We start from the raw sequence: 18,696 nt of genomic DNA on the forward strand, positions 1-18,696 counted from the left end.
ACACTTTCACACGTGTATGTGCTACCGAACATCGATGTCATTCTTTGCTCAAAACTTTGAAAGGTATTTGAAAAATCTGGCCCTTTTTCTTGCCATTGTTGTTTGTAACGAGGTAGTATTTTTCCCAACGTTCTTGATAAGTTCTATTGTCATTTTGAATCTTATGTTTTTTAGAGATATTGCTCATTTCGATATTTGCACAAACTTTAACAATCAATCACAGTACGATCCGAGTTGGAACACTGGAAATCTCTTTGTAGTTCGTGCGTAGTAAAACAGATCTGTATAGCGCTGCTCTGCAGTTTGTTTCTAAACACAAAGAGTGAAGCCTTCGCTGAAGCGGGAGAGTTTATTCCGCATAGCGAAGGGGTAGAATGCATGGTGTGAAGAGAAAGTTATGTCACTTTAGATACTTCTGATCATCATTATTGACTGCAGAGTCAATTCTACCTGTGATATTTGTCTTTTTTCACAGAGCTTCCATTCATTCAGTAAAAATAGAACGTATTTTAATAAAAATACATAAAATTAATGTATTTTGCAAACTGCCTTCGCGGGCCGCAAAAAAAGGCATCGCGTGCTGCCAGTTGGAAACCCCTGTGCTTGAGTGATTACAGTATTTGTAGCAAAGAACCATTTTTATACACACAGGTATATGCATGAGCTTAAGAACAATGAATAGAACTGAACTAATTAAATTGTATTATGCTGTTGAACATTTTATAGGTTTTTATTGAAATAGTAATTCTATTCATTCTATATTAACAGGAATGACTTTTGGGACCAGATAACACAAGGAGACTTCTAACTATTCCACTAGGGGAGCTGCAAGGTAAGTGTTTTACAGTCTATTGTAGTTTTTTATTGAGAAAATTGTATTTGTTTCCACGATAAGACCACAAGATCTGATATGTCACTACAGATTATTTATTTTAAAATTCAATGCAAATATAAATTACTTGTATTGGCTTTGCCAGAGACAATTTGCAGAGTCATGTAAAACCATCGACCATCCTTATAAGAATAAGTGAGAACATTATTCTGAATTTTGGCTCTTAATTCATAACATTTGGATATATATTTTTAAAAAGTAAATTATGATTTACAGATGATGTATTTATTCTGATGATACAACATATATTTTTTATCTGTAGGTGCATTTTGACTGCTACCAACAGATACAGTGAAAAACATAAGAATATCTTTCATCACATACATCAGAAATAGCATCTAATCAAAGGAAGCACTTACAGTCCCAGAAATCACTATTTCCAGTAGATGTTTGTCCTGATAATAAACTATTCACTTTAAGTCATGTGTAATTCAGATGAAGATTACATAAGAACACAGTGACAAAACCAGGGGGCAGATACTTCACAGACAACCAGTCATCCCACTAATATGCATTTTTCATTTGATGTTTAGGTACAATAAATGTTGCTGTCCTCACAAGCAATATTCTTGCCTCCTCCTCAATTTACATTTTGCTGCCAGTGTTTCACATTTAAGACATATTGCACAGTGGGAGAAACATAACTCCCTGCCGACCCACTCTTCTTGTGGAGGCCACTGCGCTTGTTCTACACAATGTGTGAAAAAATTGCAATCGTAGAACTCATATGCACTTCTTCTTGCTACAGAATGTGTGATCGCATAAAATGTAGCTAGAAGTAACTTGGACTGACAAGTTGCAATAACAGTATAACTGTGATTGAAAAGTCGTAAGTTTTTCCTTCACCAATTGCAACAGCACAGAGTTAGCCATGTCTATAGGATGTTTTTATAGCATTCTGTAACTGAATATGCTAGATTCCTATTCTCGTAGTTATATTTCTAATTTCAACCATCCATCCATGATCATACACAGAATTAAATGAAGGGCTCAGGTGTAAAACATGGTAAGTGACATTTTAGTCATTTCTGAGTTCATTAAGAAAAAAATGTTATTAGAAGCTATACTGTAGATAAATTGTTTACGTGTTGTGTTTACCAATTTCAGAAGGCTTTACTGAGTCCAATGCAAATTGTATGACATGGCAATTTTACTCGAAAATTGGAGGATGGCAAATTTTACTTTGTAACTCAGAAATAACCAAAATGTCACTTACCATGTTTTACACCCGAGCCCTTCAAATGATGTGGGTACAAGCCAGCATCAACCTTTCTGCCATGCATTTGCATGCAGGAGACTACAATATAAATTGTTGGACAATGAGATCTGATGACAGAACAGTCATCTGCAATGTTATTTTCCTGCCTGTATTGTAGTTTTTCGTCTTTCTGTATGATGATGATGATCTACTACAGTCTGAGTAATCAAAGATTTTTATCATGTTGGCAGGTTTGTATTTTGAGAAATGGACTTGACTCTCTACATAGTATTTGTTATATAAGTAGGAATCAGTCAGCGCTTTGTGTTTGTTATGGAACTTGTCCCTTTTTATACACTGGTGTCAAGAACTTAAAAATAGAAGTGGCTTTTCCAGATTAAAAGCTATTGCGACTGTATGTCACACAAATACATCATCCACTGAGAGGTCAAAGCTTGTATCTTACCTACCCTGCTCCTGAATGACACATCCTAGTTGCCAGTGGGTTGATAAATTGGAAGAGGGCAAACTGCGACCAGTGTTTGCACTTGATGACAGTATAGTGTCAAGATTGTGGTCAAGGTAACGGGCAACTTCAAATGTGTCTAGACATATAGAGGAGGTCACTCGTGAAGCACAACAGCAGCAGAAAACCATTATTTGGTGTTACCTGCAAATTGGAATTGTTGGAGTATTGTTGATCAGTTGAGAAATCAACTGTTCACCAGGACTGGTACCCGTTTGCACCAATATTGCACTAACTCACAAGTAAAAAGATCCATGGGTCAGGGATGTGGAAAGTGTGAAGAACATAGCGAGTCACAAAACTTTGGATTAATCCTAGGAGGGTAGCTAGCCTCTAAGCAAGTGCCTAAACATCATACAGATAGAAGTGTGTGATTGGTTACCTCTTTCGAGAAGGTGTGGTTGGCGGGGTTTTACACATATTGTGGTAGGAAACAAGGAAAGGATGGAAGTAACGGGACCTGTACATTGGAATCCTAAACAGTGACAAGCAACGATCACAAGAAAATTTCAAGCATGCAATAAAGATGGAGAAAAAACATATTTACGTGAATAAATTTTGATATATTAATGCAGCTTGCAATTGTAGTAAGTAGTGTTACAGTGATGTTTGTAGTAGATTTCCATGTATACATCTAGTCATTCACCTTCATGTAGCATTCACGATCATTTTATAACTAATGTTTACATCAGTTAATATTTTTAATTTTTCATGTTTTTTTCTTCTTCTACTGAAGAATCGATTTCACATACTATTTTATGCGTAATAATTTTTCAATATTTGTATTATCAAATGCATCTTGTAATTTAAAAATATGACAATCGTTTATAATACTAGCGTAATGTTCGATGCCAGGTTTTGAGGTGTATGTTCATGTTTGTATTGCATGTGCAATTTTACAAACTCTGTTCATTAGAATGTGCTCAGTAAACATCTACCAAGGTGCATATATTTAGTAACTTGCTATATATTTCTCGCTTTTTACATACATATTTTGAGTCTATTATTTCCTATTTAAAATTTATTTAGTTTCAAACTTCTGAAGTGGTACATTACCGGTTGTAGGTGGCAGCCATTACTGCACTGCGTGTGGGTTAACTCCACTTTTACTCACCAGTCTCAAAGGGTAAGGTTGACCCTTCTTTTACTCCCAACTGAGCTGTCGTTTCCGTTGGTGCAACATATATTCTGCTGATTCGTGGGTTAACTCTGAGTTTACTCTTACTCACGAGTAAATCGACGTTAGTGCAAATGGGCAAGACATGCATGTTGCATCAAACTGTACCAAGATGGTTGAATGAGAAAGGGCTTTACACACATGTACACCTTTAAAATTTACTCATAAACAAATTTGTTTGCGATGGTGTAACTGGAATGAGGATCAGTGACAACCCAATAATTGCAGCAGAGCTATATATAGTGTGCTCCTTTTTTGCAGAGTGTATATATATAGACTGTATTTCAAAAGTAACAGTTCTTGTATTGTGGCAATTTATTTTTATAGACACCTCTTTTTCGTGGTATTATTAGTCTGTATGGGCTATTAGCAATCAAACAATGCATTGTTGATGCTTTGTCAGTTCCTGAAAAATATTTTTTTTGCAATATGGAATTAGAACCGTGATGGTCTAGTCGGTAGGGTGTCTGATTGCCACATGGGAGACCCGGGTTCGATTCCTGGGGTGGGTTTTCTAAGGCCTTACCCCCCCCACTTCTCTAAATTTGCCTTCATGGCATGGTGCTGTATACAGGGGGAACTTTACCTTTTACCTTACCTAATATGGAATGTTTATTTGCAGCAGAGTCTATATATGGATTGTTTTCCTTAGCTTCATTTTGCGGCAAGTCTTTTTATAGTTATTTTTTTACATTATATAGGATGAAACGAATTTGCAGTTTCATCTACATATAGATGATTTCTTTTTGATGCACTTCCCTTCAACATCACCGCAGGGGAGGGGTTAATGAAGTCATCTTCCATCACACTTGCTTGTTCCATGGAGCTGTAGGCCCATATTTAATTTATATTGATGGTAATACTTGTCTTCATCATGCAGAGGTTTGTGTCCAACCTCCTTGAAGTGGTCTGTGTACTCCACAGATCTCAACATGATAGAATATGCATGGGATGCTTTAGGGATGTTGCTGAGAAGAGAACTTCACTTGAAATTATTCCTGAGCTCCAAAGCACTCTCAAGGAGGAGTGGACAGCTTTGTCACAAGAACTACTTGATAATCTTGTCGATCATGTATATGTGTTAGAATAGGGCATGCCCCATACTGATTTACTTATAGTTAACCATGGAGAGTCATTGGCTGTGTTATTCTTGAGAATGAATGAGCTATCCACAGGGTGGCGACAGACCTGGAAAACCGGGAAAAGTCAGGGAATTTGAGGTGTCAAAAAAAGTCAGGGTATTTTGTCTTGATTGACCTTTTTTATATCTATTGTTATGGAACTCTGCACGGGAACAGGACATCTTGTAGCTAAGTTTCGGCCTCAACTTTTAGGCCCCTTTTATGCACAGCACAACCACGGTGCCAGAAACCAGTAATGGCAGGAATTGAGAGAGAAATTTCCAGAGGGGCAGAAAAATGTGTTATGCCTCTAAATATTACATGCAAAATGCATTGAATTATAATTTTTTTCTTGTCCATATGGGAGTAGTAAAGGGACAGAACTGTCAACAGATAGAGGGGATGGGAGCAGGTGGATGCCGTAGTAAGGCATTTTGTTGGACAAACTGAAGGAACATGGAAACAAATAGGCTCCATTGATACATACGATTTTTGTCTAATATCGCCACCCGACAAAGTATCTCACTACAATATGCGACAGGAATTGCATGCATGGCACTCGTATGGAATTGATTTTTGTTGGATGTCTTCGAGCTGCAACATCCAACAAAAATCGCATGCATAAACAAGAAGAGCTTTAGACTGCAAATATGCTGCTGGAATTTTATTACTCTTCTGGCTCGCTTCACCTTATTTAATGTAGCAGTACTTACGAAGGTTTTCTTTCATCATCCTGACGTATTACTGGTTTCGCACAAGTTAACATATATTTACAATGACATTGCACTATTCTTAGATATCAAGAAGAATCCAACAAAACGGGATATATATAGTATTGAATACTATCACGAAGAAGTGAAACATAAATCTGCATTGGTGAACGTTATAAAAATTGGCAAGTGCATTCTCCCAACCTCAAATTTACTGCAACACTAGTATTGCAATAAAATTAACGCCACTCTCTGTCGTTTCTGTTCTATAAGGTAATGTTGGGTTGCACTGTTCCAGGCACGTTCACAGAGGCAGTGGTAGCTTTACAAATAAATTGTTTCTGTTGTGCATGATACATGCATTTACTATATATACTCTTTATTTATAAAACAACACACACCATCGCTAATTAACTACTTCAAAGAACATTGACAAGTTCTGAATTGAGTTTAGGCACTTCAACATAAATAAGCATAATGAAACTAAAGTGTTATTTTGTTTGTAAAAAGAAGCATGTTAACCATTCATACACAAGAATTGTCATTTACCCCTTCAATGAGAGTAGAGGACTGTGATTGTATTTTCTTCACTAGTATGTCAATATTCGCCTTGAAGTTGGATAGTGCTGCTCGTAGACAGTTTTCAAGGTGTGTGTCTGTCAGTGGATTCCTCAACTTCGATTTTACATTTTTCATTTTGGAAAATGAACAGTTCGCAGACGTATATGGTACCGAATAGAGATGCGAGTTCACTCACTGCGAAGGATGACAGCCATCATGATGACTCAGTGAGTGCTGCTATATAACATAGCCACATCTATTAGTGGGCCTCTAAAATAAAGCCAGTGGGCTACCCGCGGGCTGGAGATCGAAGACCACTGCTCTATATAGTGAGATTGGATATGAAACAATTATTGTTAAAAGATGATCAAGTTGTCTAAGCCAAAAGCCGATAAGTGTAATATATAAAGAACTTGGAATGAAATCATCATTTCTTTATGTATCAGTTTAATTGTTTCATAATAGCACAAATTCAGCATAGGTTCCCAACAAGAAATACATGAGGAAGTGAAATAGTTATTTCCATCATTATTTTGTACAACAATGTTTGTTGCTACAAATAACATAAAATATAACATATAAAAAATATGTTATACAAAACTATCACATGATAACAAGCTAATCAAGGAGATTTTTGTAGACCTACATTATTGTTGTACCCATTTTTGGAATTAAATACATTTTTTGAAGATAAATAATATAAAATAATCAGTGATTTCATATAAATAGGAAGAACGAAAATTAAAATTACAATATGCAGTAACGCACATTTTAGTAATTCATTGACAGATCCTCGTATGAATATAATTGCTAATAATTGGCAATTCCATAAATTTTTATTCATTTTCATTTTGCCAGAATTTTATTTTTCTGCCATTTAGTTTTTTTTTCCTTGTGCAAAGTCAGAATCGTCCAAAATAGAATTAAAGTATGAAATACTTAAAAATGAAATGAACAAAGTCATAATAAAATTCAATGTCCTGATAGGCTACTGTGAAGTTACGTTGTTTCTGTAAAGTTATTTTATGAGAATACTTTTATACAGTCATTGTGTGAAACTACGATAAAAGCCAACTTTGCCAGTTTTTTTTGTTCTGTCTGAAAAGAAAAAGAAAACAAACAAACGGAGAAGCAAATTCGGATTAGTTTTTCGAAAAATCTGGACAAGTGGTCAATCTTAGTGGCGATTTGCTCCTGAACATTATTTTCTAGTTTCGCAGAAGTGGCGATAAACTGAGTCTGAATTATACATAATGATAGGACACATTTTAAATACAAAGATCTGGAGTTGCAATAATAAGATTTACTGCAAACTGTGGTTAATACATACATGAAATACAGGAGTTTTGCACACTACATTACGTTTTGAAAATTACGTCCTTCAGGTAGCCACCATTAAAACGAGAACATTCTTGGGCTCTGTCTTCAATCGCCAGCATGGTGCGGTGGAGCATGTCATCTGCAATGTCTGCAATTTCGTGCACATTGCGGTTTTTTTTTCTCTACACCAGAACCTACAGTTCTGCTTATTAACGTAACCGCATAAGTGGAAATGAGCCTCATCCGACGAGATGAGGTGCTCAAAAAATGTTTCGTCCTCGTTGCACTTATCCAGGAGCGTATCACAAAACGTCTTTCGACTAAGCGTATCTGGCAGGAGCAATTGCCGCGCTATCTTTATCTTTTAAATAAACTTCCATGCATTGACTTTCAAAAACATACTGGTAAAAAAAAACATTACTCATGTCCCTGCAAATTACAAATAAAATGTGTCCCATCATTATGGGACACCCTGTACCTCAGACAATCGTTACCGGGCCCTTGCATCATTCAACTCTAATGGTCTATCTGACCCTAGCTCCCTCTGCCACATGCAATATGCATAATCTATTCTGGTTTCGATTTATTGACTTTGAGAACGTTGATTTTGATTCCAGATTCGGATATTTATTTGGAGTGGTTAGCACAGCGCTCTATGACGCCAGGGGTCCCGGGTTCGAATCCCTGCCTGGGCATGCGCGTTCTTTGTGAGTGCCCCTTCATCACATCATTACTCATCCTCATAGTCACGATTAGCAAAAAGTGGCAGAAAAGCGAAGCTAAATAAAAAAAGTATCAAACTTCTTAAGTGGATCTACCATGTTACATCACCGTGTAATGGCGAATAAACTTCTGGAAACCACAATTGGATGTATTTTTCAAAGTTAAGGACCCTGTATGTAAGCCTATACTTTGGTTATGAATTCTAGTTTTCTGGCCAGCTGGATCAAAATATAAGTTAAACTTATTAAAGGAAGTATTTACCAAAATGGCAGATGGACCATTTCGAATCACAATTGGGTGGCATTTTCAGATTTGTCGACTCCATTGATCCAGCGGGATCAAATGATAATTTATTCTAATTGTGCAAATCCAGCATTTTGGAAAACGCGCCTAAGAAAAAGGTCGAATCAAAATCAGGATATCTGCCCAAGCTCACACGAATCCCAAAAGAAACTTTATGGACCTCTAAATTTTGGCGGGGATATATGCGGATCCAGGACTATTGTACTCTTTGAAGAGGAAATTTGTATTGAAGTTCGGAGATTGAACTGGACGTAATCTATTGTATTTGTACCGTAGAGAATATTTCACAATGAATCATCGGCTCTGCCTGACTTAATTCTGTTATTAAAGTTATGCATCATTTACATTTTGAAGTGCTCATTTACTTCCTGTGGTCCTTAAATTATGTTTTAATTAAGTGGGCTGTCAGTTATACTCGGTAAATGATTATAATTTAATTATTTCAAAGTAATTTCAAAATTTTCCTTTTGTATTCATTGTGGTCCGGAAAACTCGGCCAACACATTTCCCCAATATGCATGTCGAAGAGCCACGTGCGTCTTGCGAGCCATTATATGCTCACATCTGTCATGCATCATCATCGAATGCTCCATATGAAACTTAATATTACACACAAGTCGTTCAAAAAGACTGTGGGAGTAAACGTTCATCTTGCAGTTTGCGTTCATTTGTGGAGGATTGCACAAGGCTGACTGCTTCCCTGCGACGTTGTAAGTGCTACCATCTCGTATTCAACTCGTGAAGTAAGTGGTGTATCCGTTGTGATTATGTTAGCATTGTGGGAGGAATACAGATGATCATAGTTCACTAATTTTTACCCATATTTTAATCGTGATTTGACTAAACCTGTCAGACAAATTAATGCGTGGTTTCCGATTCTTTCTTTCAGATGTGAAGGATAAGCCGGTATAAGGTTAATTCCACGATATCGTTTTGAAATTATTTGCCGAAATTATGCTCTGATATTTGAAATAATTCAAAGTTGACTACTTTTCTCCCTCCTACGACTAGGACGGGCTAAATAGGTAACGTCAACTGGACATAACATCCTTTTTGTTATTCAATAAATATGCGATTATTTTTTTTTTTTTACATTAATTTCCGTACTAGGACAGTTGCCTTTATAAAAATTTTAGAGATTTTAACTACACGTTAGCTAGATAACGAATACGTGCTGTTATATTTCTGTTCTTTGCTTTTTACCTATTCATGCAATGATAACAGAAACAATATTAATTATTTTACCTCTTTCAATAATTATTGGTTTGAATAGACCTATTAATTTTATCAGTGCATGAATTAAGCTTTTATATTATTATTATTATTATTTGTTATACACTTGGTTCGGATCCCTCCCGAAATATAATTCATATATCACAAATCAGGATATAACTCGCATTGCGCGTTTGCCGAATAAGAGGAACTGAGAGACATTTTGCCCCGATGCTTCACATGCAGCGCAGTAATTGCGCGGTGGCGATGTCGCAGTCGCAAAAAGCAAAATGGCGTCTGTTCGAGAGAGGGCAAAACGTGTGATGGTATTCCTCGTTAAAAGTTGAGCAAGTGCAGCGTAACCTTCGTCGTGTGTTTGGAAAAGATCCTCCACCATGCAAGACCATAAAGGCGTGGAAGAAACAGTTTCTGTCCACGAGAAGCATGTTGAAAGCTCGTGGGGGGCAAACCACGCCATTGGCATTTTTCTTCTAGGAAACGACGATCACAAGAAATTCGCATGCATGTGCTTCAATCATTTGCAGTGTTGCAGGTGGCCCACGTGCTACCAACTGGATGGTGCTCATCCACTTTGCAGCCTTCAAATTGGGGATTATCTGGACACAGTGTGTTCTCATTGCTGAATCGGAATCGCTAGATAGATTCCATGACCCAGTAGGGTAGCGACCGCCCGCAATAAACCCTCAATACGGGGGAGGTGTAGAGGCCCGGCAATGCCATCTATGTCCTGAATTTTTTAATAATCCCATCAAGTTTAACAGATAGTGTCGCTTATATGTAAGACTTAGTTTTTTTAAAAAAAGAAATATGACGTGGGTCAACAGTGATACAACAATTCGAACTGCAGATTCTTTGAGTCGATTAGTCGGCCTCCGTGGCGGAGTGGTTAGCACATCGCACTACGACGCCAGGGGTCCCGGTTCAAATCCCAGCCTGGGTGTTCTTTGTGAGTGCCCCTTCATCAATTGTATCACTCATTCCCATCTTTGCGATTAGAAGTGGCAGAAATGCGAAGTAAAATAAACCAAATCGATCGATCAATATCAATCTTTGAGGCGAGCACTAAACACAAAGTTCCGCTCTTGTTGGTAGTTGCCGATGAAATTAGAAGATGTATCAGCAACCAGTGTTAGCACTATCGTACAAGTCAACGGGAATCACAAATAACTTCACTACTCTTTTTTAAATATGTGTGCAGGTTGTCGATTGGCTACCCAGTAACATTTCATAAGACGATGTCTGCGATAAAAGACAGGGACGTACTGGCTCAGTCAGAGTGGTTTGGACAACTTGACTTGTAAGGCCCATCCTAAATTCCAAATTAACTTACTTCCTTGAAGATGGCCATCAATAAGAAAAATATAGAAACCCTCATCACACACACTTTTATACACCGTTTGTCGTTCACTTATTGAGTGTAAATTGTCTACAGGTTGAATCCAGTATGAAGATTCAGTTAGTCAGCCAGTTTGTCTCTTCTTGCCACACGATAGACAATCAAACTTTTTAATTCATGAATTTTTACCATTAGGACTCATTTTAGGTGTGATATTTATAATGTAACTTCTCACAGAAGTGCATTGTAACGAAGTGCCACTCTGTACACTACGCCCTTAGACTTTTCTACTGGGGGCACGTCACGGATAGAGATGGTTCTGGCACCAAAATCTGTGACCCACAAGAACTTACACATACAATAGTCTGTTGCTTTCCTCATACCCCCAGTTGTTCGAGAACACATGGAAGTAAATTGTTTACCGAATGGATATACTCCATGCAACCGAAATAACACGTATAGAGTTGTAATGAATTATTTAATTTGATACCAAAAACTTTATAGTTTCTTCATTTGTTGATCAAATATATACGATAAGTATAAAAATATTATTTGGATATGGCGAATAAAAAAGTTGTGTACAGGAATCTCGCTACCCAAAATGTTATGTTAATATAAGACCTCAAGATACCGAATCAGCAGAAAGGACTTCAAAATTTTTGCAGGGTGGGAACTGGATTATACAAAACCCTTTAGGTTCGAAACTGGGATTGACAACGGAACAAACATCCTTAGCACGAGATGAGTATTGAATTGTTCATAGCCTCGTCTCGGTGTGGTATCTGGGATACGAAGCACTTGTTCATTCCTGCACTGGGAATTCAGCATATTCGATTTATTGCGAGCTGGCAACAGCTGCTACATAGCTACCGGGAAGCTTTTCTTTATGTGTTTATAAAATTACTCTTCCGTTTGTTTGCCTAGTTAGATAGTATTTCACATCGGGTATTGGTAAAGCTATGCTAACCTGCGACAATGGATATGATTACGCGAGTTCGATAAAGTGCTTGAAACGAGAAATACAGGGAGGTTATTTCAGTCGTTCACCGCCAGCGTTGCGGCCGTTCGGCGGACTCTTCATGCAACAGGTCCCGGCAAATTGCGTTCAGGAAGTCCGTAACAGAAACCGCTTGTTTTGTAATGTTTCCACTTTTCACAATTACAATTGAAATAAGCACGTACCTTGTCGCAAGGATGCTGTGTGTGTGTGGAAAAGGTGTCCTCCCAAATACAAATATTTCTGGCACCTTATTTCTGACAGAAAATCTTAGATTAGACATCGTTACTTTATCGTCAGTTGTCAGAAAGGGAAGACAGCATCCCGGCGCATAAAGCAAACCGAAAGCGTAAAATGATATTTAAAAGTAATAATAATGATGATCACTAACCTCCTGTGTTATAAGAGATGTTGAAAATGACCTCCTTCAACAGCAATACAACACGTTTCTTAGGTTCAAGAGATCCTGTCTCTCGCAATTCCCTGACCACTTTTCTGCAAGAATTCGTTTTCACGTAATTATCGTACATAAAAACTCTCTGTTCAAGACCATATTTGTTTAATGGCATAAGTAATGAATGAATAACAATTAACACACAATAAAGCACTGGCAATGAGTAGCACAGTACAATAACACATTATAAACAACACGCGTACTGATAAACGCAAACAGAAGTGAACATGAACGTACACTGACTACGTCTGGTAGCCGACAGTGTTGCTAACCATTTTTCGGCAATGTCCCTACAGACGTAGTCAAAGTGTCCCTACGCCAAGTAAAGTGACTAAAAAAACAACACCTCATGAGCATGCAAAACAGAAGATAAAATATACACATTTACTTACCAAATCTTTCTGCTCGGTGCTTCCACAATTAATGAAGGAGCGAATTTACAATACAGGACCCCTCCCCGATTTTTGTAATATTTCGCATACTCACTAATTGAGGCCTCCTAATCACGAATTTGAAGTTAACATTTGGGGGGTCACGTGTAGAAATTGCAAAATAAGTTAAATTGAGTGGTCCGCGATCGGCACGATTGCTCATTATTTACCGGAAGATTTTGTGTTTCCAATACTTAAAAAACGAAATATACATTCCTGATATTACTACGACCCCAAATTTTAACTATGTTTGCCTATCCTAACCTAACCTAACCGTACCTGAATGGTTCGTGGGGCTATCCGTCAATGGTTTGTGGGGCTACCCGTGCATGTTTTTTTTGAGCCCAAATTTTAACTATGTTTGCCTTGCCTAACCTAATTTAACCTAACCTTACCGAGAATGGTCAGTGTGGCTATTCCTGAATGCTTTTGCGGTAATTGTGATTACGAACCGATAAAAAAATCTTTATTTCGTAGCACTTTAACGGCAAACGTTCATCATCGAAGACGCCATTTTCGTATCCTGCAATTTTATGATTGATGTACTGTTGCCAAATTTACCTGTAATCAAATCAGTTCTTCTACATCGTGATTGTCGCTGTCACATGTAAGCACGTTCTTTGGGCAATATACTGAAATCCATAAGTTTATTAATTAGCCCAGAGCCATCCTCCTGCACACTCCACCTAACAATCTGTACAACTTTAACAACATTTTTACTGTTCTCTTCCGCCATTCTTACACAATTTATGCTCTCCAAGTATGAAATCAACAGTGTGGCAACGCTGTAGACAGCGTAACTAATTGTAATTTGTTCATATCAACAAATATGGCTACCATACTTGTATACGGAGAATCATTGCGAGAATTGAAAAGCTTGTTTTACAACTTCTACACGTTAATGAACAATTTTTTCACCTCACCCCAACCTGTTAACTTGAGATAAATCATCACGACTAATTATTTCGTGAGTATAAGACGTAGCATAGAAATTACAGAATGGTCCGGTATTGTAAATTCTTGCCTTAATGAATAATAGTGGTGTGCGGGACAGAATTTTTTGGGTCGGGACGGGAATTTTTTTTAAAATCCCGACATTCGGGACTAAAAAATTTGCAATTTCCCGAATTCTCGAAATCTACAAGTCATTTTCTCTTTAAGTGATTGTTTTTGTATTTCTAGAATAAAAACTTACAATTTTCGATAAGTTCCAGAAACTTACAATGCAGAAAACGTCGAGAATTAACGACTTTTTAAAGTGACCATTCGGTATTTCCCGACTGCTCGGGATCCCGAAAAGTCAGGAAGTCATTTCCCGAAGTCGGGATTGGGACGGGAATTTTTTTTCCCGATCCCGGTCCTGACTTTTCGGGATCCCGCACACCCCTAATGAATAACGTTGAGTCGTTTACTGTTGATTATGTTATTTGAAGTCATACATGTTGCTGGTGTGAAGAGATAGATGTTGGTTGGTGATATATGCTGCATTTCCTGCAGTCTTTAACAATTTTGGTCCCATTTTATTTCCCTCTTTTGTTTTTGTATCACTTAACATTGAAAATATTCTTTCCGTTTCCGCGTTAGAATGCAGCACTATGTTAGCACTATTTTCGCGAGAGTGGAAATGTTTTCAAAAAAGAACTTGCCTTGAAAGTTTTTGGTAACCGATAACATGTTCCAAAATTCTGATGGAGATTTGTTAGTTAGTTCTTTTTTCTCCTCCTCGCAAAAGTATCCAGATAAACTAATTCATAAAATGTCATTTTCCAATATAGAAAAAAGTACCTACGTTTTCCCTCATTTGGCAAAATCTGTCCCTACGTCCCTACGCGGGCGAAATTTAGTGAAAAGTCCCTATGAGTAGGGAAATGTCCCTACGGTTGGCATCACTGCCGACACGTGCAGTATGAAGCGCGTTCTCGCGGCTGACAACTCCCCGATAAGCTGCCGGCGCTGTCGCGACAACTGAGGATAAAGTAGCGATGTCTAATCTAAGATTACATGTCAGAAATAAGGTGCCAGAAATATTTGTATTTGGGAGGGCACCTTTTCCAGCATCCTTGCAACAAGTTACGTGCTTATTTCAATTGTAATTGTAACTGTAATTGTGAAAAGTGGAAACATTACAAAACAAGCAGTTTCTGTTACGGACTTCTGCAATGTAATTTGCCGGGACCTGTTGCATGAAGAGTCCGTCGAACGGCCGTCACTCTGGCGGTGAACGACTGAAATAACCTCCCTGTATAAATACCCATTTCTTACCAGCCACTTTAATCTAACATTCCTAACTTCACAGTAGGAACGGTATCGGAACGAGACGAGGGCTTTCCCGATGGCGCAGTGGTAGCGTCATCGCCTTGTTTTCAAGGGGTCCCGGCAGTGGCGTCGCTAGGCCCTTTTGGGGGGGGGGGCTTCAGCCCCCCCAATCCCTCTATAAGCCCCACCAATTTTTAGCTATTATTACATACAGTATTTCGAGAAAACATATTTGAACAATTGTTAATGCAGGAACATACCTCTAGATACATATTCTGGGAAAGAATCGTTTCGTTGTGACGGCCCATGAGGCCGAAACACGCCTGCTTAAATAAAGACCATTCTATTCTATTCTATTCTATTCTATAGTTTTTTTAAAACCACGATCTTACATCTGACACGTCATGTCTTTAGCTGGCAACAGTGCAAACGATCGCCGTCATTTGTTCTATTTTTACAACGGTTGCTACGCGAGGAAACGGTAGTGGTGCGTTTTGTGTTACGGAGGGTGATATTGTGTGTTTGTTATCAAAGCTTTTTGTGACATTTACTGTTGTTCGTACAACAATGGACAAATTTATTATTCGAAGTAAGTGCCTGAAATCGGTAGCTTTAAGCGAATGCAGCACAGCCACAGATTGTCTCGATGAAGATAAGGTACCTGCTTCAACTGCACCAGCTGAATCGGAAACATGTCCTCCCACTCCAAGTTCATCTACAAAAGAAGTCGAGAGTTTCATCACTTCAGATTTTGGCAGTAAAAGCGAAGGGCCTAAACAACCGTTTCTTTCCAGATTTCCAGGTAGTGTTTTCGGTAACCAGGATAGGTGTTTTAATGAAGTATGGTACAAAAGTTTACGGTGGATTGAGTACAGTGTTAATCACGATGCAGCCTTTTGTTTTCCCTGTAGACATTTCGTAGGCCAGACAGGTAAGGCAGATCCTGCATTTACCAGTATTGGTGTTCGTAACTGGAGAAAGGCTATAGACAAATTTAAAGATCACGAGAAATGTGCTTCTCATGTAATAGCAACTGAAAAATGGCTGACGTTCCAAAGTACAGAAAAATTGGGGACAGGAGTTAATCGTTTTACAAATGCCAGTGTGAATGAAATAAAAAAAACGCCGTTCTTATCTTCATCGCGTTGTTGAAGTGTTATTGCTCACAGGTAGGCAGTGCATAGCACAAAGGGGCCATGATGAAAGTGAAGAAAGTTTCAATCAAGGAAATGTGCGTGAAATTCTGAAGACATTTGGGAAGTTTGATACTGATTTTAGTGTAACATTTGAAAACGTTATGCCAAAGAATGCCACGTATCTTTCTCCAGACTCCCAGAACGTTCTGCTGGAGTGTAGTGTAGCTTTGCTGAGAATAAAATATTATCGGAGGTAAATGAAAGTGGCTATTTTGCAGTTATTGCAGACGATGCAAGGGGCATAGGTAAGGTTGAACAAATGAGCGTGTGTCTTCGCTATTTTATTTATAACAAACTTAATGAGAGGTTTTTGTGTTTTTTGAATTTTAAAGATTTAAGTGCAATGGGACTAAAGGCACGACTTTGTGAAAAGCTGTCTGAATATTTAAAAAAATGCAATATGTGTTGGTCAGGGGTATGATGGTGCCGCTGTCATGAGTGGCCAAAATAGTGGTGTTCAACGGCTATTTAGGGAAGAACATCCCTTGGCATTATATGTTCATTGCTATGCTCACAGGTTAAATTTGGTTCTAGTTAACATTTGTACAGATATTCCTGAAGTTGGAAATTTTTTTGATATCCTCAAGTGCTTGTATACCTACTTTTCTACGTCCGGAATAGCTCATACACGGTTTGTAGAAATACAGACAGAGTTAAATGTTCGTGCAGAACTAAAAAATCTAAGTAGCACTAGATGGGCTTGCCAAATAAGGTCTCTACTTGCGGTGAGAAAAAAACTTATGATGCTCTTTTGAAATATCTGAGGAAACCATCAGATTCAGCAGATAAATGTACAGCCCTAGGCCTTTATGAATTTTTGAGAAAATTCTCAACCATGACGTCCCTGTTTATTTTCATTGAGCTTCTGTCCATAACAGAAATTCTCAATAACAAGTTGCAGTCACCAAGCCTTGATATTGGGGAGGCAATTGCAGGTGTTAATGCAGTGCTCGACACTTTACGCGGTATGCGAAATGAAGAATATTTTAACTCTGTATACAAAGAGGCAGAGTCATTTGCGAAACAGAAGGTAACTCTCAATGAAACAAGTGTTGAATAAACAAGTGTTGAATATTATTCAAAAGTTCACAAACGTGTTCACACATTACCATCATCACTGAAAGACCACGTGTAAATGAAACCCTGGGGCACAAAACTGATATCGATAAACCTGCGGACTTTTTTACACTATCATTGATCGAATGATAAATAAGCTGGAAAGTCGTTTCAAAGATAAAGCAACTTCCAGTGTTCTGGTTGGAATTCATCATATGTCACCTTCTTTACTTACAACAAATTTTGACTTGTTTTTGAACCCTCAATTCTTGAGTGGTTTTTGTGACTATTTTCAATTACAAGTGCCGATCGCTGAAATCATGGTTGCAAAAAATTACGTAAAGAACTTGACATACACCATCACATCCATAGTACATTTAATGAACGCCATTCCAAAAGACATGTTTCCGAACTTATGCAGAATGTTGCAAATTGCAGTGACAATTCCTGTGACATCAGCATCGTGTGAGAGGAGTTTTAGCTGTTTGAAGAGAATCAAGACATTTTTGCGTAATAGTATGGGCCAAGACAGACTTTCCTCGCTTGCAATACTGGCCATAGAAAAGGAAGAGTGTCATGATTTGTGTGTGGATTGTGTTATTGATAATTTTGCAAGAAATTCGAACCGCAGAGTACAGCTGATACATAAAGACATAGTTCACCAGCATTAGAAAAACAGGACAAGAATATCCATCTGTTTTCATAAAAATTAATGCAGTAAGTCTATGTTAGTTTTAATTCCTTATGCTTGTTATATATTATTGTCTTATTAATCACTTTGCAATTTTCAAACATTAAAAATATTTACAATAGTAGTAAGTCATGTATCTGGTTGCAGCCCCCCCCAAAGCGGATGGCCTAGCGACGCCACTGGGTCCCGGGTTCGATACCCTGTGGAGGCACATAGTTGTTCGTATCCCACTTTAAACTGTAGGTTCAGTCCATATTAGCCTTTCTGCGCATAAAGTGGACTTAAAAACAAATTCAAACAAACAGCGTTAGAGCACAAATTTTTAGTGTTTAGACGTCATTAAAGCAAACAAGTATTATTAATAACATTTTTTCTGTTTGAATCCTCATTTCGACGCTATGAACCTTCGAAACAAAAGGAATATTATCCTGAATAATATGCAACCACGTGGGCACAGGCTCACAATTATCACCACTGATTATGATTGGCCATTACTATAAACAAAATGCGAGACT

The 18,696-nt window shown here is 37.9% G+C and overlaps 1 protein-coding gene across 4 annotated transcripts in view; it reads left to right on the top strand.

Moving 5' to 3' along the window:
- Positions 1 to 18,696, top strand: part of LOC145983995 (recombining binding protein suppressor of hairless-like) — a 266,841-nt gene that overhangs the window by 40,088 nt on the left and 208,057 nt on the right. For all 4 annotated transcript variants that reach the window (XM_083117264.1, XM_083117266.1, XM_083117265.1 and 1 more), the window contains exon 4: positions 769 to 832. The gene's annotated coding sequence lies outside the window, so the exon portion shown is untranslated. The remainder of the gene's footprint in view (positions 1 to 768; positions 833 to 18,696) is intronic.

Source organism: Lepisma saccharinum, chromosome 2 (genome assembly GCF_977018435.1).
Source record: "Lepisma saccharinum chromosome 2, izLepSacc3.1, whole genome shotgun sequence".
Taxonomy (NCBI): domain Eukaryota; kingdom Metazoa; phylum Arthropoda; class Insecta; order Zygentoma; family Lepismatidae; genus Lepisma; species Lepisma saccharinum.